Genomic DNA, 24099 nt, shown 5'->3' with positions numbered 1-24099 from the left:
AGATATTTTATCTTTTTTCTGGACACGTGCCAATATGGTCATCTGCTTTTGCTTCTTGGACATGTTTACTGTTTATCTGTGGCCCTAATAATTAATTAAGTATGTGTTTTGGTAATTTTTAATGTTTTCTGATTACCTCCAGGAAGATGTGATCAGGATGTGGTCTTCTCTTTTCACTCTCCTTATTGCTTAACTGAGAGTAACTTTTTTGGGCCTCAGTTGGGCCTGGGCCTCGGCGGCGGGCCAGTTGGGCCTCGGGCGGGTGGGTTGAGCCTAGGGCAGGTGGTTTGGGCCTCTGGGGGCCTGGGCATCAGCGACCGGGCTGCAGGAGGGTTGGTCCTCGGGTGGGTGGTTTGGGCCTCGGGCGGGTGGTTTGGGCCTCAGGGGGCCTGGGTATCAGCAGCTGGGCATCGGGCGGCTTGGGCCTCAGTGGGCGGGTTGGGTGGATTGTGCCTTGGGGACCGGGCTGAGGGTGGGTTGGGTCTCAGGGGCACTGGGCCTTGGCAACTGGGCTATGCAGCGGGTTGGGCATTGGGGGCCCTCGACCTCTGCGGCTTGACAGAGGGCTGGTCTAGGCCAAGGCAGTAGAGGGCTGGGGGTAATGGCTGCAGGGAGGTAGTGTCTGTATTTGATGACATAAAAGATGCCTCTCTCAGTCTCTCTGTACCACGGGTACCCCGAATTTCCTGATATCTGTGCCGATATCCCTCTCTATTTGTTCGGCTTTGTTAGTTTATGCTTCCTTTTCTCTGGAAATGCAGCCTTCTAAGTGGGGTTGCTCTAGCCCTGCATTCCAAGGTCTGCAGGGGGCAGAGGCACTCGCTGGCACGGGCGTGGAAACGGGAGCCGTGTGCAGGCAGGCAAAAGCTCAAAATGCCTGTAATTCCTCAGTAATTAGATCTTTTAAAAAAACGCGTTCAGAATGTTGAAATATAAGATCTTGTGTTTGTTCAAAGGCTGTCTGTCTGCTACACAGAGGTTTCCTATGTGCAATTCTGCCCCTTTTCCCCAAGACTGCCCTACCTGAACTGCCTGGTCAGGGAAGCGCCGGACTCCTCTCTTATGCTCTATTTTAGTGTAATTATGAGAAACAATAAAATTATATCTAATATTAAAATAAAGATTGAAAGTAGTATTTCCTGCTCTTCTTTCATGATCTCTCTCTGTATTAACATATCATATGTTTTTTAATGTTTAAGTCTACAGTTGATTGAATGAGGCAACATTGGCAAGCATGAAGATAATGGAAATATTATCAGATATTAATCCTTTTTTTCTCCAAATAAACTTTACAGATTTCTGGTTTTAGACTCTTCATATAATGCTATTTTAAAAAATGTGCTTCTTTTAGGTACTATAATATGATGGAGCTGATCAAAAAAGTGGATTTTTGTCTATTCATTCATTATCCTTGTGATCAATAAAGTAACAGGATAATATATTGTGCTTTTGAATGCCTTAGAGATACTAACATTTTTTTCCCTTACTCATTCATGGTTTTATTGAATGAAGCCTGCAGCATTAATACTTTCAAGAAAAGTCAGTGTGTTATTTTGCTTAAATCTATCAATACCTGATATACCATCATGACTAGCAAGCATAGCTAACATATACTGATATTATTAACAATATAAAATCCTTACTCTTGCTTTGTAGTCCTATCTTTTGTTCATTCAATATTATATTGTTATTTTCTTTACTAACATATATATTTTGATGTAGGTATCATAAGTTTGTTGTTGCTAAGTGACATGGACTTGGTTCTGACTTGTAGTGACCCTGTATAAGGTTTCTGAAGAACAGCTGGTGGGTTTGAACTGCTGACCTTGTGGTTCATGCGTCCAGTGCAGATCCTGCAACACCATACTAGGAGTCCAATTCAGTGAAATCTATGCAGGAACTTTGGTATGTTTTTTCCATAACTGTAAATCTATAGAATGATGGTGCGTTATAGGGTTGTTTTGAAGATTAAATGAGTTAATATATAAATAATCAAGAATAGGGCTTAGTATATACTAAGAGATGTGAATATTTGAAGTCCTGGTGTGGTACTACTTGATAATGCACTGGACTGCAAGGTCATTTTGATCCGTGAGGTTGGCAATTCAAACCCACCATCCGTTCCTTGGAAATCCTATACAGGGTTGCTATGAGTTGGAATTGGCTCAATGACACTTAATAACAATAAAAACAATGTAAATATTTATTATTAACATCAACCAAAATTGTTGAAAGAGTACGCTGTATTCATTGCCTTCCCTTCTTCAAAGTTAACCCTCTGATGTGTTTGCAATCAATCTTATATATGCTTTCACAGACTATATTAAAATTGATTTTTTAAAGATCACCATGGATAGTAGCTCAAAATACCAACTGAGAAGGAAGGAGTTTTCACATCAAGAATAAATCCTATCCCTTCTGTACACAGGGTTGATAGGAGTGGGCAACTTAGACATTGGTTACCTAAAATGGGAGGGGAGGGGCTATAAAGGCATGAAGTGACTGTCTTACAAGTTTTCAAGAGGGAGTTTAGTTTAAGAATGTGTGGGAGAAGGTAGAAGATAGAATCCCCACTGAATAGTTTTAATCTTGTCTAGATGGGTCTGGTGAAAGGAGATAGGGTTAAGATTCTTATGATTCATTAGTGAATAATTGTTATCATGATGAATTGCAATTGTCACAACTGTAAAGGTAGGAGTTTTGTAACATAAAGGGGGGAGTAGTTAATCTTACATTCCAGGAACAGAGGACCCTAGGACCATCAAGGGAGAAGAGCACGAGTGGAATGTAGGACCCTATCCAGAGAAGCAGCAGTACCAGAGATGGAGACAGAGATGAGGCTATGGAGAGATAGAGAACAGCTGAGGACTCTAGACTCATAGAAAGAGAAAGGCTGTGTGCTGGCAGCCAGGAGGCAGACTTGCAGAATGTGCTCTTTGGTTGTTTAAATGATTATATATTCCTGAGTCTTTTTGTGTACAACCAAAAAAAAAAACCATAAAACCAGAGGGAATAGAAGCAAATACTGTTAAATGATGATGCACAGGGGGGTTGTAATCATTGCAATGAAATGAAATACGGGAGGATGAGTGTAAAACTGGTATTATTCCATGTAAACTATTACTCAATTCATAATAAAAACTTTAAAAAAAGAAAAAGATCACCATTGACCTGGTGATTGCCAAAGTGTTCGTTTTGTTGTCCTTATCTTTCATGATATCTGCATGGCATTTTCTAGAGTTGACTGCACCTTCTTCCTCTTTTATTTTTATGTTGGCTTTATTTTATTTATTTATTTAAAACTTTTATTGTGAATTGAATTAAACAAATCTTACACTTTGTTTCATCTCAATGATAGTAATTGCCTCCATGCAAAAAATTGTTATCATACTTCCTCTCTGTGGTTCCTATTTACATTTCACTCATCTTCCCCTTCTCTCTCAACTTTGTCCTTAGAAAATTTTGCCTTCTTAATTTTGAATGATTAACCATTCCATGGTGAGCATACCTTACCAGTGTTGTTGTCCCTGCTTATATAATTTGGCATCAAGAATGGAGGAAGACCCATTAACAATCTGTGGTATGCACATGATACAACCTTGCTTGCTGAAAGTAAAGAGGACTTAAAATACTTACTGATGTAGATCACAGACCATAGCGTTTGGTATGGGTTGCACTTCTATTTAAAGAAGACAAAAATCCTCATCACTGCACCAGTAAATAACATCCATATAAATGGAGAAAAATTGAAGTTTTCAAAGATTTCGTTTTGCTTGAATCAACCAACAACACTCATGGAAGCCGCAGTTAAGAATTCAAATGATGTATTGCATTAGACAAATCTGCTTCAGAAGACTTCTTCCAAGTGTTTAAGAGCAAAGATGTCAGTTTGAGGGCTAAGGTGCACCTGATCCAAGCCATGGTATTTTCAGTAACCTCATATGCATGTGAAAGTTGGACAGTGAATAAAGAAGTCCATAGAAGAATTGAGGCGTTTGAGGTATAGTGTTGAAGAAGAATATTGAAAGTACCATGGACCGCCAAAAGAACAAATCTATCTGTGTTGGAAGAAGTACAGTCACAATGTTCCTTGGAAGACAGAATGGCAAGACTTTGTCACTCATACTTCAGAAATATTGTCACGAGAAACCAGTCCCTGGAGAAGGATTTCATGTTTGGTAAAGTGGAGAGTTGGAGAAAAAGAGAAAGATCCCCAACTAAGTGGATTTGCCCAGTGGCAACAGCAATGGGCTCAAACATAGCAACAATTGTGAGGTTGGTGCAGGACTGGGCAGTGTTTTGTTCTGTTATACATAGGTTTGCTATGAGTCAATACTGACCACGCACCATCTAGTTCTTTTGATCTCAGAGTTGTGGAGATTGATGTTCCCATGATCCATTAGTTCATTGGACTAATGATTCCAAGCGTCTTCAGTTCTTATCACTCTTCTTTCTTCCACACTTGGAGAGACCAATAGCTTAGATGGCTGCTCATGAGCTCCCAAGATCCCAGAAGCTGAGCACCCAAGTGGGATGTAGAACATTGTCCTTGTGCACTATGTTATGCCAATTGACCATGGTGTCCCCTAAGACTATGGTCCTGAACCTCTAGGCCCAGCAACTCATTGCCTTAAGACGTTTTATAATACCTAGGGAGTTTTCATCCCTTTGACTGCTGTATGCTTTACCAGGAGTCCTGGTGTAGCACTGAGGCTTAATGTGTTGGACTGCAAAGTTGCTGTGAATTGCAAGGTGGGCAGTTCAAGCTCACCAGCCACTCCTTAGAAACCGTGTAGAGGGTTGCTATGAGTCAGAACCAACTCGTTGGCACTTAACAACAACAACATGCTCCACCATGTTCATAGTTGTGTTAGCAGGAAAGGTAAATGATCATGTATAAATTCTTTCAAACTCATATATTTGTGGGAGGGGTAAATATAAACATCCCAGTTTTCCCTCCTTACCTATTCAGCCTGTCTTAATCCATGTATCTATGCACAGAACACTGTTGTTCCAAGGTTGTGTATATATCAGTGTTTACTTCTATTCCATTGAGCCCATGCATACCTCCCTGTCTTCACCTATTTTCATGCTTCTTCTGCCACCATCCCTCTTTTTGTATTTTGCCCTCCCTGTTGCTGGAGCTATCACGTATCTACCCTCTAGCCTGAAAATTATTCTCCCTGCCCTCCCACTCCTGGTAACCATCAAAAATGTTTCTTTTATTATGAAAACCTTTTCTTAAATTTTCACAATAATGGTCTCATATGATTTTTGTCCTTTTGTGATTGACTAATTTCACTTAGCATAATGTCCTGCAAGTTCATCCATGTTATGAGATGTTTCATAGATTCATCATTGTTCTTTAACATTGCATAGTACTCCATTGTGTGTATGTACCAAAGTTAGTTTATTCTTCCCTTGATGGGCACTTAGATTGTCTTCATCTTTTTGCTGTTGTGAATAGTGATGCAGTAAACATCGGTGTGGATATATCTACTCATGCCTTGACTCCAAGTAGAGGGATCACTTGGTCATCAGGTATTTCTGTTTCCAACTTGCTGAGGAAGTGCCATACCATTTTCTGCAACAGTTGAACCATTTTGTAGTCCCACCAGAAATGTAGGAGGGTTCCAGTCTCTCCACACCCTCTTCAACATTTATTGTTTTCTGTTTTTTTGAACTTCTCTATTAATGATGGCGTGAGATGACATCTCATTGTTGTTGTACTTTGCATCTCTTTAATGGGTAATGATTGTGAACATTTCTTATTGTGTTTGTTGGCTGCCTGAATGTCTTCTTTGGTGAAGTGTCTGTTCATGTTCTGTGCCCATTTTTCAAGTTGTTTGTCTTTTTCTTGTAGAGGTGTTATAGTTCTCTATACATTTGAGATATTAGTGCCTTGTCTGATATGTTGTTAATTTTTTTTTCTCTCAGTCTTTTGGCTCCCTTTTTATTCTTTTGCAAAATATTTTGATGTTCATAAGAGTCTAATTTTTAGGAGTTCCCTGTTATCTATTTTGTCTTCTACCATTTGTGTGTTTTTTGTAATGTTTGATAGTATATTTATGCCTTTTTTTTTCATTGGTGATCTTTATAGTTCTAGGTTTTACATTTAGGTCTTTAATCCATGTTCAGTTTGTGTTTGTATATGATGTGAAATACTTATGCAAATCGATTTCCAGGTTTTTTTGTTCAATACTGACATTTTATTTCCTTAACTTTTATGATTTTTACAAAATAAAACAACAGCAACAAAAAAACAGTATCAAAAACAGCCAGGAGTTTACAGAATCTCTGCATCAGTTTTCATACAATCACAGGTATTATGAAACTAGTGTAAATACTAAACACAGGCTGATTTCCCTCCTGGTCATGTGCATTCAGGTGATATGTTTTGGAGCTACTAAAGACTAGTTTTTAAATGAGCAACAGTCATATTTTTGAGAACTGATTTAGTTTGTCCAACAAAGTAAACACTATTTTCTATGTGGTGTTATCTTTTCTCTTTTTTTTAAAAAATTGAGATCAAACCTGGACTGTATATCTGTTTGGATCTGAACCAAATCATTTGAGATCCCAATTATCCTAAAGAATATTGAAAACATTTGCAGGGCATGTTAGATACTAGTTCTACATCTCATGTCGAAGGCAGTTAGTATATTTCTAAGGAAAATAGCATTTCATTCAGAGGCTGCCCAGAGTATAAAGTATGTCATAGTTTCTGCACTCTTTCTAATTTGATCATAGTTCCTTCAAATAAGGTCATATTACTGGAACAAAAGCTTTATGTTCATACCAAACAGGCTCTCTGTTTTTTAGATTCATTTGTATAAAGCAAGACCCTTTGCTCTGGACCATAAGTGACTACTGAGAAATTGAGAAGCCATGATTCCTGGGTGCTGAGAGGAAGCAGCGCACTTAAAATCACAGATCATCTGGAAGCAAGCAGAAACAAAGCTGTAACTTGGTGGTGGTGCTCACTTATCACTTGTTCCAGACACATATTTTGCTTAAATTGGGGAAGTATGGTCCAGTTTTGTACTATTAATAGTTGCTAGTCTCTCAGATTTTTTAAAATAAAAACCACTGTCTGGTTAGCAGTGAGTTAGAATACTGGCTTCAAATTCTGATAAAATCTCTCAGTATTCAATTAAAAACAAAACAATCCAGCCAATAAGAGTTAAAAAGTACACAGTTAAACGTGGGACCATGATTTATACTATATCCACTCATCATTGAAATGGTTTTGAGAGCGTGAAAGTCTTCTTTTGAAACAAAATTTCCTTATGCTATCCCAATTTTCATGAAAGGAAAGCTGACATATGTAATTTGCATTATTAAAGATATGGAAAAAGAAGCAAGAAGGCAAAGCTGAGAGACACAGATCCTACCCAAAGGGCAGTGGTGACATTTGGTTGTTTTGGTCGTTGTACCAACAACTCCCACACGCAGTTCTTGCTGGATTACAGGGTTTTCCTTGCAGTCAAGACTCAAATGATGGACCTTACTCCTCCAGCAGCAAGTACCTTTTCATACCATTGCAATAGCACAGCACTGCTGTTGTCAGAGGGGCTCTCAAAGCCTTTATAAATAAATGTACTTCATTAGGAGATCTGTACCATTCTTGCCCAGAGATTGAACTGCCTTTTCAATATCATTAGTTTTAAAAGAGATGAACACTTTCAAGACAGTGCTGCCTATCCAATCATTCACTGCTTGACTCTTGGTGTTGATAGGGTTTTTCAGAACTGTTTGGAGAGGAGCTGCCATGTTAACTTGTCACAGGCATCAGTCAACTTTGTCCTGGTTGGGCCCAGCCTGGCCATTGCTTCTGCCCTCCTCATTCATGAATTTGTTCTTGCTGTACTCATCCACATTCACCTTCCAGAACCAGACAGGCGACACCACGTTTTTAGACATCCCTGATCCTGAGCAGTGGGCAAAGACCTCCTCTCCATGCTACCTCTACTAAAGTAATGCCAGTCCAGCAGGAATCTGCAGGCTGGTGCCTCAATTTTCAGTTTTGCAAGCATCAGTTGTTGAAGAGACTATCTCTTCCCCATTTAATGTGTTTTGATAGTTTGCTAAAGATCATTTGGGAGTATGTGGATAGATTTACTTCTGGGTTCTGAATTCTGTTCCATTGATCTATGTGTCTTTCGTTGTACCAGTACCAGGCTGTTTTGACCACTGTGGCTGTGTAGTAAATTTTGAGATCAGGGAGCGAGAGGCCTCCAACTTTGTTCTTAAGCAGTGCTTTGCTTATCTGAGGTCTCTTTCTTCTCCATATAAAGTTTATGATGATTTTTTTCTATTTATTTAAAGAATGATGTTGAAATCTGGAATGGGATTGTGTTTTATCTATAGATAGATTTGGGTAGAACTGACATTTTAACAATGTTAAAGTCTTCCTATCCATGAGCATGGTATATTCTTCCAGTTTTGTAAATCTCTTGTTTTATTGTAGTAGTGTTTTGAAGTTTTCTTTGTATAGGTCCTTTGTTTCTTTGGTTAGCTTTTTTTTTTCTTTTTTTTTTCCAAAGATGTTTGCTTTGTTTCTCAAATAAATATTTAAGCTTATCTTTCCAAAATAGTAAGTATGTTTCACACCATTCCCCTTCCCCCATACAGATGCTAAGTAAATTAACTTGTGATTGACTAATTGTGTATATTCACTTTCTATTCAAACTAGCTTTAAATCAATTCAAACCAGTGTTAAAATGCTATTTTTAAGAAATGTCAAATGTCATGAAAAATTAGTGAAATCTATGAAACATAATTAGCTTGTACAAGAAAGCCATGTAAGTTTTGCAAGATAGCACTGTTATTCTAGAAAAGAATACTTTTAGAGATATAATGTTATAAAACTGAATAATCCTGATAACTGTTTTAGATTTATTTCTTTCAAAATTGAATTTTATCAAATGCCATACATACTGAACAAAATATGATTTGGCCATAGTGACATCTCTGTTGTTTACCCTATCATTTGAGCAAAAATATGTCGCTACAAACATGTATATGTCTTTTAAATACTATTATCTGAGATCACATGCATCTATGTGAATAATTTTTGAGCCACATAATTACTTTCAGAGTTTTGCGTACATTACAAATAAAAATTTTTCAAGTGAATTGTCATTGGCGTTGTATAAAATCCTCTTTATAAGCTTATTGTTTTAATCGTATGTTTTACTGAGGTGATACATAAAGAGATTTTGTACTTCCAGTAAACATTGTTTTGAGGTTATGTTTATTAATTTATTTTCCAAACCATATTGTTTTATCTTTGTTAGTTAGTTTGTTTTTTAAATGTTTTATTGTGAATTATGTGACAATTCACATGGGAGAACGTTAGCTTTACATTCATCCTATCGTATATCGTTTCATTGCCATGGTTAGAATCCCCTCCATGCATCATCAACCAGGTATATCAAAGGGTATATCCTGCAAGCCTGCTTCTTGGTCATCAGCACCCAGCCCCTCTCCCTCTCTGGTTCTAGAGTACCCAGCCGCTCCTGTCTGGTTAGCTTTATTCCTAAGTATTTCATCTTTTGGGTGTCTATTGTAAATGGTATTGTTTTCCTGATTCCTTTTTCAGAGCTGTCTTTATTAGTGTAGAGGAATCCAGCAGATTTTTGTATATTGATTATGAACCCTGCCACTTTGCTGAATATTTCAATGAGTTCAATAATTTTCTTGCTAAGTCTTTGGGATTTTTTATATATAGGATCATATCATCTGCTAATAGAGAGAATTTTACTTCTTCTCTTGCCAATTTGGATACCTTTAATTTCCCTTTCTTGTCTTAGAGTTCTAAGACTTCCAATACAATATGGCATTATCATCACTCCTAGCCAGTGATACTAAAGGAAGAAGACCAAGGTGCATTGAAGGAATTGGCAAAGAACAAGGCACAAGGAATTGATGGAATAAAAATTGAAATCTTTCAAGGAAGTGAGGTGGCACTGGAGACACTCATTTCTGCCAAGAAATTTGGATGACAACTATCTGACCCACTGATTGGAGAGATCCGTATTTGTGCCCATTCCAAAGAAGGTGACCCAATGGAATGCGGAAATCATCGGACAATATCTTTGATATCCCATATGAGTAAAGTTTTACTAAAGGTAATACAGAAATGGCTGCAAGCATTCATTGACAGAGAACTTCCAGAGGTTCAAGCCGGATTCAGAAGAGGCCATGGAACGAGAGATAATCATTGCTGGTGTCTGATGGATCTTGGCTGAAAGCAAAAAATATCAGAAAGATGTTTACCTGTGCTTTATTGACTACGCAAAGGCTTTCGATTGTGTGGGTCATGACAAGCTATGACATTGCGGAGTATGAGTATTCTGGAACAGTTAATTGTGCTCATGAGGAATTTATACCTGGACCAAGAGGCAGTTGTTTGAACAGAACCTTGGAACACTGAATGGTTTAAAGTGAAGAAAGGTGGGCGACAGGGTTGTATTGTTTCACCATACTTATTCAATCTGTAAACTGAGGAAATAATCCAAGAAACTGTCTTATAAGAAAAACATGGCACCCGGATTGGAGGAAGACTCATTAACAACCTGTGATATGCAGATGATACAACCTTGCTTGCTGAAAGTGAAGAGGACTTAAAATATTTACTGATGAAGATCAAAGAGCACAGCCTTCGGTATGGATTACATCTCAATGTAAAGAAAACAAAAATCCTCACCACTGGACCAATAAACAACATTTTTATCAATGGAGAAAAGATTGAAGTTGTCAAGGACTTCATTCTTCTTGGATCAACTATCAACACTCATGGAAGCAGCAATCAGAAAGTCAAACAATGTATTGCATTAGGCCAATCTACTGCACGAGACCTTTTTAAAAGTGTTGAAGAACAAACATGTCAGCTTGAGGACTAAGGTGTGCCTGTTTCTAACCTCCTATGCATCCGAAAGCTGGACAGTGACTATGGAATACTGTAGAAGAAATGATTCATTTGCATTATGGTGTTGGAGGAGAGCGTTGAATGTGCCATGGGTTGCCTAAAGAACAAACTTATCTGTGTTGGAAGATGTGCAGCTAGAATACTTGTTGGAGGCCACGGTAACCAAACTTTCTCTCTCATACTTCGGACATATTGCTAGGAGGGACCAATCATTGGGAAGAATATCATGTTTGGTAAGGTGAAGGGTCAGAGAAAAAGAGGAAGACCCCCAGCGAGATGGATTGGCAAAGTGGCATCATCAATGGGCTCAAGTATGGCAACAATTGTGAGATTTGCCCAGGATCGGGCAGTGTTTCATTCTGTTTGCATTAGGTCGATGGCACCTAACAACAACATCATCATAGCAACCAACACTTGTCTGACAGTTCATCATCCTCTTGTGGCTTGCATGTTGCCGTGATTCTGGAAGCTATGACACCGATGTTTCAAATACCAGCAGGGTCAAACGTGGATGGGTTTCAGCTTAGCTTCCAGATGAAGACAGACTAGGAAGAGGGAGAGACAGACTACTTCCAAATATTTAGTCGCTGAAAACCTGATGAATAGCAGTGGAACACTGTCAGATAGCACCATTATATTGACTATTGAAACATGATGAAGAGCACCAGAATATTGTCATATATAGTGCCAAAAGATTAGCCTCTCAGGTTGGAAGGCACTCAAAATACAACTGGGGAAGAACTGCCTAATCAATGTAGAGTTGACCATGATGATGCAAATGGATTAAACCTTTATGGACTTTCATATGCTGATGGGGCACAACTTAAAATGAAGAGAAACGGCTGTAAACATCTATTAATAAACAGAACATGGAATGTACGAAGTATGAATCTAGGAAATTGAAAACTGTCAGAAATGAAATGGAATGTATGCACATCAGTATCCTAGGCATTGGTGATTGGTGGTTATGTGCCGTGGAGTCGATTCCAACTCATAGCAACCCTATACAGGGTTTCTGAGGCTATAAATCTTTATGGAAGCAGAAAGCCTCATCTTTTTCCCTTGGAACAGCTGGTAGTTTCGAACTGCTAACCTTGCAGTTTGCAGCCCAATTTGTAACCACTATGCTACCAGAGCTCCTTATCCTAGGCATTAGTGAGCTGAAATGGACTCTTATTGGCCATTATGAATCTGACAATCACATGGCTTACTATGCTAGGAGTGACAAATTGAAGAGGAATGGTGTTGCCTACAAGGAAGACCAGTTAATGTAACTATTATTCAAATTTATATACCAACCATTAAAACCAGTGATGATGAAGTTGAAGAATTCTGCCAACTTCTTCAGTCTGAAATCGATCAAAAATTCAATCAAGATGTATTTATAATTACTGGTGATTGGAATGCAGTGGTTGAAAACAAAGAGGAAAATACGGCCTTGGTGATAGAAACGATGCTGGAGATCACATGATAAAATTTTTCAAGACCAATGATGTCTTCACTGGAAATACCTTTTTTAAACAACATTAAAGATGACTGAGAGTCCTGGTGTGGTACTGTGGGTTAATGTGCCAGACTGACTGCAAGGTCAGCAGTTCAAGTTCACCAGCTGCTCCTCAGAAATCCTACATAGGGTCGCTATGGGTCAGAAGTGACTCAATGGCACTTAACAACAACAACAACATACACATGGAGTCCTGGCATGGTGCTGTGGGTTAATGCGCTGGACTGCAAGGTTGGTTTGAACCTCAAGGTAGGTGGTACAAGCTCACCAGCCATTCCTTGTAAATCCTATGCAGGATCACTATGTATTGGAACCAACTCAAGCGCACTTAACAACAATACACATGGACCTCACCATATGGAATAAATAGAAATGAAATTAACTACATCTGTGGAAAGAGGTGGTAGAAATGCTCCACATCAACAGACAAAACAAGGCTAGGGGAAGACAAGAGAACAGACCTTAATATGCATATATGTAAGTTCAGGCAGAAACTAAAGAAAATTAAAATAAGTCCATGAAAGCCAAAATACGACCCTGAACATATACTACCTGAAGTTATAGATCATCTCAGGAACAAATTTGATGCACTAGACCTTAAAGATTGAAGACCCAGAAGAGTTGTGGGATGACATCAAGAACATCAAACAGGCAGAAAGCAAAAGGTTATTAAGAAGACAAGAGAGAAGGAAAAGACCACAATGGATGTCAGAAGAGACTCTGAAATTTGCTCTCAAGCATAGAGATGTCAAAGCAAATAGAAGAAACGAGGAAGGAGATAAAAGAGCTGGATAGAAAGTTTCGAGGAGCTGCTTGTGAAGAGAAAGTCAAATATTATAATGAAATGTGTAGAGACCTGGAGTTAGAAAACCTAAAGGGAGCACACTCAGCATTTCTCAAGCTAAGGGAACTGAAGAAAAAATTAAACCCTTGACTTGCATTATTGAAGGATCCTATGGGCAAAATATTGAATGATGCAGAAAGCTTCAAATGAAGATGGAAGGAATATGTAGAGTCACTGTACCAAAAAGAAATGGCTGATGTTCAGCCATTACAAGAGGTAGCATATAATCAAGAGCCAATGATATTGAAGGAAGAAGTCCAAGGTACATTGAAGGCATTGGCAAAGAACAAGTCACCGTGAATTGATGGAATACAAGTTGAAATCTTTCAACAAAGTGATGTGGCACTGGAGGCACTCACTTATCTATGCCAGGAAATTAGGAAGACAACTATCTGGCCAACAGATTGGAAGAGATCCATATTTGTGCCCATTCTAAAGAGAGGTGCTCCAATGGAATGCAGAAATCATTAGAAAATGTCATTAGTATTTTATACAAGTAAAATTTTGCTAAAGATAATCCAAAAATGGTTGCAAACATACACTGCCAGAGGTCCAAACCAGACTCAGAGGAGGACATAGAACAAGGGGGATATCATTGGTGATGTCAGGTTGATCTTGGCTGAAAGAAGAGAATAACAGAAATATGTTTACATGTGCTTTAGTAACTATGCAAAGGCTTTCAGTTGTGTGGATCATGAAAAACTATTGACAACATTGTGAGGAATGCGTATTTCAGAACACTTACTTGTGTTCACGAGGAACCTGTAATAGACCAAGAGGCAGTTGTTCACACAGGACAAGGGAACATTGAATGGTTTAAAATCAGGAAAGGTGTGTGCCAGTGTTGTATTCTTTCACCATATTTATTCTCTCTTTATGTTGAGCAAATAATCTGAGAAGCTGTATTATATGAAGAAAAGCATAGCATCAGGATTAAAGAAAGAGTCACTACCAACCTGCGATTTGCAGATAATACAACCTTGCTTGCTGAAAGTGAAGAGGACTGAAAATACTCACTGATGAAGATCAAAGACCACAGCCTTCAGTATGGGTTGCACCTCAATGTACAGAAGACAAAAATCATCACTACTGGACCAATAAACAATGAAAGTGAAGAGGACTTAAAATATTTACTGATGAGATTACATCTCAATATAAAGAAAACAAAAATCCTCACCTTGAAACTTTATAGCTCACCTGCCTTTATAGCTGTGAACCATTCCCTTATATAAAACTCTGTGTGTTTGTGTGTGTGTGTAAGCTTCTCTAGTTTTGCTTCTCTAGAGACTAAGACAGATGTTGTGTGAACACTATATTAAAACTTTATGTGAGCCCTCTTACAGTATTCCTTCTGGAGCAGGTCCTCTGTCTCGTTTTTTTCTTTCACAGAACAACTTCCACTTCTTGGTAGCCATTGATTTGATTGTGCTTTTTCTGGGCAGGTTTATGTGCTTACAGAAACAGGCACTATGCTTGGTGCCCAACCCAAATAGAGGCTGCGCAGGAGGGGGTGCCACTGGCCACAGGATTGGCAAGGGTGGTGACTGACATGCCCCCAGCTACCAGGAGGACATGGGAACAAGGGAGATCCACCACTTACTGCCAACCTCCAGCCTCATCCTGTGCCTGCAGGTCACTGTACTGACAACTGTTTGCAAATGTCCGCGCCAGCTATAGTCACCCTATTTTTCTTCTCTGTCACTGTTTCTGTTCTGATTCCTCTTTCAGTTCAAACACAGTCCACCTCTCTATCCTGTCCTCTAAGATCAGGGTCCAAGAATCACCTTTTTTTTTTTTTTTAAAAAAAAAAAAGTCTTTATTGCGTGTGGATTGAGTGAAAATTTACAGGGCAGATCATCAATTTTACATTCAACACATCATACACCTTGTTTCATTACTATGATTACAATCCCCTTCATGTACTGTCAGTCAACAGTATTTCTATTTCACTTTAACTCTTTTTAAAAAACAAAACAAAACAAAACACTCAGGCTTATATAATAATTTACACCACCAATGGGCACATTCTGAAAGTCTGCCTCCTGGCCACTATCTCTTAGTCCCTCTCTTCCCATGAATCTAGAGTCCTTAGCTGCTCTGTCTCTCCATGTCCCCATCTCTGCCTCCATCTCTGGTGTTGCTGCTTCTCTGACTAAGATCCTACATTCTGCCCGTGCTCTTCTCCCTTGATGGTTGTAGGGTCTTTTGTTTCTGGACTATAATATTAACTACTCCCCTGTTTTTGTTATAAAACTTCTGCCTTTACAATTGTGACAGTTGCAATTAGTCATGATAACAATTGCTATTGAATCGTAAGAATCTTATCCCTATCTCTTTTCACCAGACCCACCAAGACTAGATGAAAACTATTCAGTGGGTACTCTTTCTCCCCCCCCGCACTATTAAACTAAACTCCCCCTTTGAAACCTTTATCCCACCCCTCATTTTAGGTAGCCAATGTCTAAGTTGCCTATCCCTATCTACCCTTTGTACAAAGGGGATAGCATTTATACTTGATGTAAAGACTCCTTTGTATTGGTTTTATTTGTTCTCCCCTGTGTTTGTTGCAGAGAGTGTGCTCAGTATGTTTGCCTTCTCAGCAATATTGTTCCTGAAGCCCATTTAGATCTTGTCATGGAGGTAATTAGCCACACGTTCCATTTCCTATTCTTATTCCGGATAACTCCCATTTCCTCTGTTTTTCTAATTGTTGACCTTAAAAGGCTACTTTCAAGCTTTTAAGACCCCAGGCATAACAGTACAAACTAGGAGGTAGAACAAAAGTACTAAACATTTTATTATTCCATTGAACTAGAATGTCCTATGAAACCATGACCCTGAACCTCCAAACCAACGAACCAAATCCCATGGAGTGTTTGGTCATTCATAAGTAGCCTCAGCAGGTACTATTTTCTTTTTCTGTAAATATATAACTTTTGCCAATTCAACTCCCCCCCCCCACACACAGGTATACAACTTATTAGCAGCAATTATGTTAATTGGCTATGCATTTCTACCATTAATCAATGTAATTTTTCCATCACTGTAAACCAGAACTCAGTCCATATGCTTTTTGGGAAAAAATAAGGGGCATTCGTATTCAAGAACTTTTTTTAGAGTGTTTTATGAGGTTCTTCATATGTGTTTAAACATTACTTAAGTTTATTCTCAGTATTTTCTCCCTTTTTTGGGCTAACAAATGGAATTTTTGTCTTACATTGTCTAATTTGCTAATTTTTTCTAAAATTAATATATTAATTTCATTAACTGTTTTTTGTTCTTTCTTGCTTTCTTGTTTTTTGTAAAATGTTTTATTGTGAATTATGTGATAGTTAACGTGGGAGAACATTAACTTTGCATTCATCCTATCGTATATCGTTTCAGTCCCTTCCATGCATCATCAACCAACCAAAAGGTGTACCCTACAAGCCTGTCCCCTGGTCTTCAGCACACAGCCCCTCTTCCTCTCTGGGTCTAGACTCCACAGCCATTCCCTTTCTCCATGTCATCATCTCTGCCTCTATCTCTGGCATCACAGCTTCTCTGGGTAGGGTCCTGTACTCTGCTTTTCTCCCTTGATGGTCCCAGGACCCTCTGCTCCTGGACTACAAAGTCAACCACTCCCCTCCTTTTGCTACAAAATTTCTACCTTTACATTTCCAATCCTCATAGCAATTATTTACTATTGTGCCACATGAGTGCCATCCCCATCTTCTTTCATCAGTCCTGCCCAGACAGATTGGATACTACTCATTGGAGATTCTACCTTCCTCTGTGCCCCCTGGATCTAGGTTCCCTCTTGAAAGCTTGTAAGCCAGTCACTTCTTGCCTTTGTAGCCCCCCATTTTGGGTAGCCAATGTCCAGGTTGCCCTTCCCTGTCTACCCTGTGTATGGAGGGGGTGGAAATGATCCTTGCTGTAAAGATTTGTTCCCTCTTTTAAGGTACTACATCCATAAGTATAGGTCAAGTATACAATTCATCAAATTGTACCAGATTACTCTTATTTTCCTCTTCTAGCTTCTTCTAGTCGAATTTTGATCATCTAACCACTGAAGCTAGGTCAAATAGGTACTATCTACAAGTATGGGTGTTCTTGTGCATCTCCCCCTCACTTCATATCAGCTGGATGCTTCACTCTCCACTCTAGTCCTTTGTGGCCATGTCACTGTCTCTGGACCCAGGTGTCCCCAGGTCTTGCTGTATTACTGGCAAACCAGGTCTCCACCCGGGTTCACAGGAGTCTACTGAATGTGGTTGGACTTAGCTCACAACTTCATTGCTGTTTTCCCCCCACTTCCCCTTATCGGTGACCAGTGTGGTCACCAGTCAGACTACATGCCTGCTTGTGTATTCCCCTTGAGTCTTAGTCTTGGAAGTGGGTTTGCTCTGAGGGGACCCAACCACTTGCCAGATGGCTTATTGTGTTGTTTAGTTCCTCTGTCTTTGTCAAGTTTCTGGATGTTCTATACATTTTAGAAAGCCGTGTATTAAAATCACCCACGATTATTGTAGATTTGTCTATTTCTTTCTTCAAGTCTATTAGAGTGTGCTTTATATATTTTGAGCTCTTTCATTGGGAACATAGATATTTATTATGGTTATGTCATCTTGCTCAACTGCCCCTTTAATCATGAGATAATGTCCATCTTTATCTATTATGCTGGGTTTTGCCTTAAAGTTTATTTTATCAGAGGTTAGTATTGCCATTCCTGTTCATTTTTTATTGCAATTAGCTTGGTATATTTTTTTCCATCCTTTGACTTTTGATCTGTTTTTGTCTCTGTGTGTAAGGTGTGTCTCTTGCAGATAGCATATTGAAGGATCTTGTTTTCTTATCCATTCTGCCACCTTCCATGTCTTAACTGGTGCATTTAATCCATATACATCCTGTGTAATTATTAATAGGTATGGATTAATTGTTGCCATTATGGGGTTTTTGTGTATGGTGTTGCTGCTTTCCTTGTTCTGCATGTCTTCCTGTGCTGAGTTAATGTGTTCTGTGTTCTTTCTCGTCAGTTTCTTCATAGTTTTAATATTTGCATGTTCTTGGATTTTCATTTTCTTGGTATGTTGTGAAGTGTTAAGTTTTCTTTGAGGTTATCTTATATCCTATTAAGTTTTCCCTCCATTTGTTGTTGTTGTTGTTGTCAGGTGCCATCGAGTCGGAACCGACTCATAGCGACCCCATGCACAGCAGAACGAAACAATGCTCGATCCTGGGCCAACCTCACCACCGCTGCCACCCCCGAGTCCATCAATGATGCCACCTGGCCGATCCATCTCGTTGGAGGTCTTCCTCTTTATCTGTGACCCTCCACCCTACCCAGCATGACATCCTTCTCCAACGATTGTTTCCTCCGGACTACATGTCCAAAGTAGGAGAGACGAAGCTTAGCCATCCTGGCCTCCAAGGAGCACTCTGGCTGCACTTCTTCCAAAACAGATCTATTGGTTCTTTTGGCAGTCCATGGCACCCTCAGTATTCTCCTCCAACACCACAACTCAAAGGCATCAATTCTTCTACGATCCTCTTTATTCACTGTCCAGCTTTTGCATCCATATGAGGCTATTGAAAACACAATGGCCTGGGTCAGGCGCACCCTAGTCCTCAAGCTGACATCTCTGCTCTTCAATACTTTAAAAAGTTCCTGTGCAGCAGATTTGCCCAGTGCAATCCCTCCATTTAGTGCAGTCTATTTTATCCTGTAATCTACCTGACCTTCTCACCATCTGGATCTCTGTTCCTACATGTTTACCTTCTTTCACATTATAATTGTTTTGATCATAGACTGACCTCCCAGATTCTCTGAATTTGTTCTTAGAGTTTTTTTCTGTTCTTGACTCTTCCATCTGTCGATTGAGTTCTGGGAGGTGTTCCCACGTGTGTCAGTTTCTGGTTGTTGTCTGTTCTCGTTGGTTCAGTCCACAGAACTACCTTTAAGATGTTTTGTAGTGCAGGGTTGGCTTTGGAAAAAATCCCTTAGCTTCTGTTTATCCTGGAATATTTTGATTACACGATCGTATTTAATCGACAGCTTTGCTGGATAAAGGATTCTTGGTTGGCAGTATTTTTCTTTCAGGGTTTTATATATGTCTACCTAGTGTGTTCTTGCCTACATGTTTTCTGCTGAGAGATTCGAGCTTAATCTGACTTGCTTGCATTTGTATGTAACGTTTCTCTTTTCCTTAGCTGCTTTCAGGATTATCTTTGATTTTGGAGAGCTTGATTATGATACTTCTTGGTGATTTTCTTTTGGGCTCTATCCTTCCTGGGATTTGTTAAGCATCTTGAAAACTTACCTTTTCGCTTTTCAGTATGTTAGAGAAATTATCTTCCAGAAGCTATTCAACTAGCTTCTCTGTGGACTTGTGTGATTCTTCCTGTTCTGGAATGCCAATAATTTTTAAGTTATTCCTTTTCATGTTGTCCAACATGAATCTTAGATCCTCTTCAGTTTTTTTTTGTTTTTGTTTTTTTTTTACCCTTTTTTGTGCTTTCTCTTCTATCTTACTAGTATTGAGAGATTTGTCTTACAGCGCACTAGTTCTGGCTTCCATATCTTCAATTCTACTCCATTGCCCTTTCAGTGTATTGTCCATTTCTGATACTCTATTATTAATCATTTGGACCTCTTTATGTAGGTTTTGAATCGTTTCCAATGCTGTATCCATGTCATTTGATTGTTTCTGTAGCACTTTCCTGACTTCTTCCTTATTTTTCTCAACTGCATTGTGAAGTGTTTTGATACATTTTCTAATCATTTTTCTGAATTCCTTCTCAGGCATTTCCAAGGCTTGCTCTCCTTCCAGTATGGAGTGTAGGTCTACCACCAGATCATTTGTCTCAGTCACCGTATCTTGTTTCTGGACATATGCTGATATGTCAACTGTTTTTGCGTCTTGGGCATGTTCAGTGGTTAGCTGTGGCCGTAATACTTAATTGAGTGTGTGTTTTGGTATTTTTTTATACTTTCTGATTGCCTCCAGGTAGATGTGATCAGGAGATGGGCTTCCCTTTTCATTCTTCTTATTACTCAACTCAGAGTAACTTTCTCAGGTGTTGTTTGCCTACCTGGTGTATGGCAGTTGGTATTGGTTCATGCCTGGATTGTGGGGTTTTTAAGAATATAATTGTAGCTTGACTATATCACAGCAATTGCTGTCTCTTCTTGGGTGATATAGTGAGAGAAAGAGCCCCTTAAAGGTAAAAGGGGAACCAAAAAAGCAAAATAGCAACAGCTAAAAAACCACATAGGACACTGTAGTCTATAATCGCAGAAAAGAGAGAAGCGAGGAAAGAAAGAAAAAAATCTGTAGCCTAATATGAGTATGACTTTAATATCCTCTTTCAGCTTCTTGCCTTCAAGGCTGCCTGAGAAATTTCAAGATGCCACTGTTGGTTGTTACAACTCAGGATTTAATTTTCGTCCTGTTTCATTTTTAGTCTGTCTTTCCCACTCTACAACCCACGTTGTGGCCTTTTTCCTATTGAACAGTTCAGGGCTGGCTGTTGCCATTTTGCGCTGCCGTTTGGTGTTATGTGGAATCTATCTCTTTAAATATGAGGAGATCTGTGCACACGCATAGTAGAATCCTGCAGGGGTGTGGAGTGGTGTCCACTCGCTCAGGTACCCCCTCTAGTCATTAGAATGGAAATACGCAGACAGTGAGAGGCCAATGAACAGATACCTAAAACAAAAACAGAAGAAAACAAAAGTTATGTCCACACCTTTATCTCCGAGGTTCACACAGGTGTCAGTCCATGGTGGCTCTCAGCACTGTTATATCTTAATTTTGGCTTTTAATATTAAATATCCTCTGGTTCATTTAATGTTTTTCAGTCTCAATTCTACTTTGCCTTATAATAGGATTGCTTTTTCATTCTTTCCATTTGCCTGGTATATATTTGATTATTGCTTTATTTTCAGTCTTTCTCAATTCTTGTGTTTTAGTTATATCTTTTAGCTATAACATAGAATTAAAACTCTGTGAACCATTGGGAATCTTTCTCTTTTAAGTAGCTAATTAAGCCCATTTGTATTTATTGATGTGACTGACATATCTGGTCTCAACTCTGTTGCATGGTTTATTTTATAGTTATGTCTATATTAAGTTATGTTTCTTGATTTTTCCTCTATATCTTTGTTGTTGTAATTATTTCGTATTTGTGAATGTTTGTTTTCTTTTTGTTATTGTAGTGGTTATCTTTGTGCTTGTACATTTTATCATGTGCACAACCAGCTTTTTATACTTAACCTTTCACTATGTCGTTTGTCAGTTTTAAATGTTCTCCTTTGATCCTCACTATTACCTTTATCAGTGAGCCCTGGTGTTCTTCTGGATTAGATGTTGGGCTGCTAGCCACAATGCCAGTAGTTCAAACCTACCAGCTGCTCCTTGGGAGAATTAAGAGACTGCTCCTGTAAAATTTTCCAGCCTCAGAAACCCTGTCTAAGGCAGCTATCAATTGGAATTTACTGGATGGCAGTGGGTGGGTTGTTTATTACCTTTGTATCATAGTTAATAAAGAAAATAAAAATTCTCACCACTTGACCAATAAATGATACCCATATAAACAGAAAAGATTGAAGTTGTGAAAGACTTTTTTTGCTCAGTTCAACCATCAACACTCATGGAAGCGGCAGTCAAGAAATCAAATGATGTATTGCTTTAGGCAAATCTGTACAAGACCTCTTTAAAGTGTTGAAGAGCAAAGATGTTAGTTTAAGGACTAAGGATGCACCTGACCTAAGCCCTGGTCTTTTCAGTAACCTCATATGCATGAGAAAGTTGGACAGTGAATAAGGGAGACCATAGAAGAATTGGAGGAGAATATTGAAAGTACCATAGACTGCCAAAACAACAAAGAGATCTGTGTTGAAAGAAGTGCAGACAGAGTGCTCCTTGAAAGCCAGGATGACCAGTTGTGTTTCTCATACTTGTCAGGAGTGATCAGTCTTTGGAGAAGGATATCATTTTTGGCAAAGTATAGGGTAAGAGAAAAAGAGAGATGGATTGGCACAGTGGCAGCAGTGACGAGGTCAGGCATAGCAGCGATGTGAGATTGGTCCAGGACCAGGCAGCATTTCAGTCTTCTGTGCATAGGGTTGCTATGAGTTGGTACCAACTTGATAGTGCCTAACAACAGCAACAACAACAATCATAGTCAATGATCTTATTTTACTTTTTATTCTCTCTGTTTTCCTACCAGAATATGTAACAGGTAACATTTATATACTATTTTAACCCCTATTCACCAATACGTATGTATGTATGTGTGTATATATATATATATATGGAGTCCTGGTGTGGTGCTGTGGGTTAATGCGCCAGACTGCAAAGCCATTTGAACTGCAAGGGTGGTGGTTCAAGCTCACCAGCTGCTCCTTGGAAACCCTATACAGGGTCGCTATGGGTTGGAATCGACTCGACGGCACTTCACAACAACAATATATATATATAGTGTGCTGTGGAATTGGTTCTGCAACTCTGTACAGAATTTCCAAGGCTGTAAATCTTTATGGGAGCAGAAAACCTCATCTTTCTCCCATGGAACTGCTGTACTTTCAAACTGCTGACTTAAGGTTAGCAGCCCAATTCATAACCACTACACTACCAGACCTCCTTATGTATATATATGTATACACACACATATGTACACACACACATATCCGTATGGGGAGCATAGTGACATTGTAGGATAAGTATTAGACTGTGAACCACCAGGTTGGTGGTCTCGGCCTACCAGTTACTCCACTGAAGAAATATGAGGTTTTCTGTTCCTGTGAAGATTTACAGCCTTGGAAACCATACAGGGTCATTATGAAGAAAAACTGATGATGGCTCATAACAAAACCAACATATATATATTTACAAGCTTTCTTATGATAGCCTAAAAGCTATTAAATCGGGGCTTTTTTTTTTTTTTTTTTTCTAATGACATTTTTAAAGGCAAACGAATAAGACTTTTGTTAAAAAAATTGATAAATGTGAAAATTTCTATAAAGTTTTTTCAACATAAACAATATTTAGCTTTGCTATGTTCTGTATCCCCATGTAGAGATCCTGAGTGATGATACTGTTATAAATAAATAAAAGCAAAATTTAGCGCATTGAGTAATATTGTTAATGCATATCTTTTCATCCTTAATTTACTTTAATACTTCATTTTGTTGTTGTTAAGTGCTGTCGAGTTGGTTCTGACTCACAGCAACCCTGTGTACAACAGACCAAAACATCACCAGATTCTGCACCATCCTCACAATTGCTGCTATGCTTGAGCCCACTGTGCCAATCCATCTAGCTTGGGGTTTCCCTCTTTTTTGCTGTCCCTCTACTTTACCAAGTATAATGTCCTTCTCCAGGGACTGGTCCCTCATGTTAATATGTCCAAACTATGAGAGCAGAAGTCTGGCCTTCCTGGATTCTAAGGAGTATTCTGGCTGCACTTTTTCCAACACAGATTTGTTAGTTCTTCTGGTAGTCCATAAGACCTCTAATGTTCTTCTCCACCACCATAACTCAGATGCATCAATTCTTCTATGGACTTCCTTATTCACTGTCCAACTGTCACATGCATATGAGGTTATTGAAACGACAAAGACTTGTGTTAGGTGCACTTTAGTCCTCAAACTGACACCTTTGCTCTTAAACACTTGAGATCTTGTGAAGCAGATTTGGCTAATGTAATACTTCATTGATTTCTTGACTACTGCTTCCATGAATGTTGATGGTGGACCCAAGCAACATGAAGTCTTTGACAACTTCAATCTTGCTTCCATTTATCATGATGCTATTTATTGCTCTAGTGGTGAGG

At 38.9% G+C, this 24099-nt stretch overlaps 1 protein-coding gene and 1 pseudogene across 1 annotated transcript in view; one reads left to right on the top strand and one right to left on the bottom strand.

Moving 5' to 3' along the window:
* ZSWIM5 (zinc finger, SWIM-type containing 5) overlaps window positions 1–24099 on the top strand; it is a 317188-nt gene that overhangs the window by 20780 nt on the left and 272309 nt on the right. The gene's annotated exons all lie outside the window — the stretch shown is intronic.
* On the bottom strand, window positions 7467–7923 carry LOC102813232 (annotated as a pseudogene).

Source organism: Chrysochloris asiatica, unplaced genomic scaffold (assembly GCF_000296735.1).
Source record: "Chrysochloris asiatica unplaced genomic scaffold, ChrAsi1.0 scaffold00026, whole genome shotgun sequence".
In the NCBI taxonomy this organism is placed as follows: Eukaryota; Metazoa; Chordata; class Mammalia; order Afrosoricida; family Chrysochloridae; genus Chrysochloris; species Chrysochloris asiatica.
The sequence above is the reverse complement of the archived record's forward strand: the minus strand, read 5'-3'. Positions and strand labels throughout refer to the sequence as shown.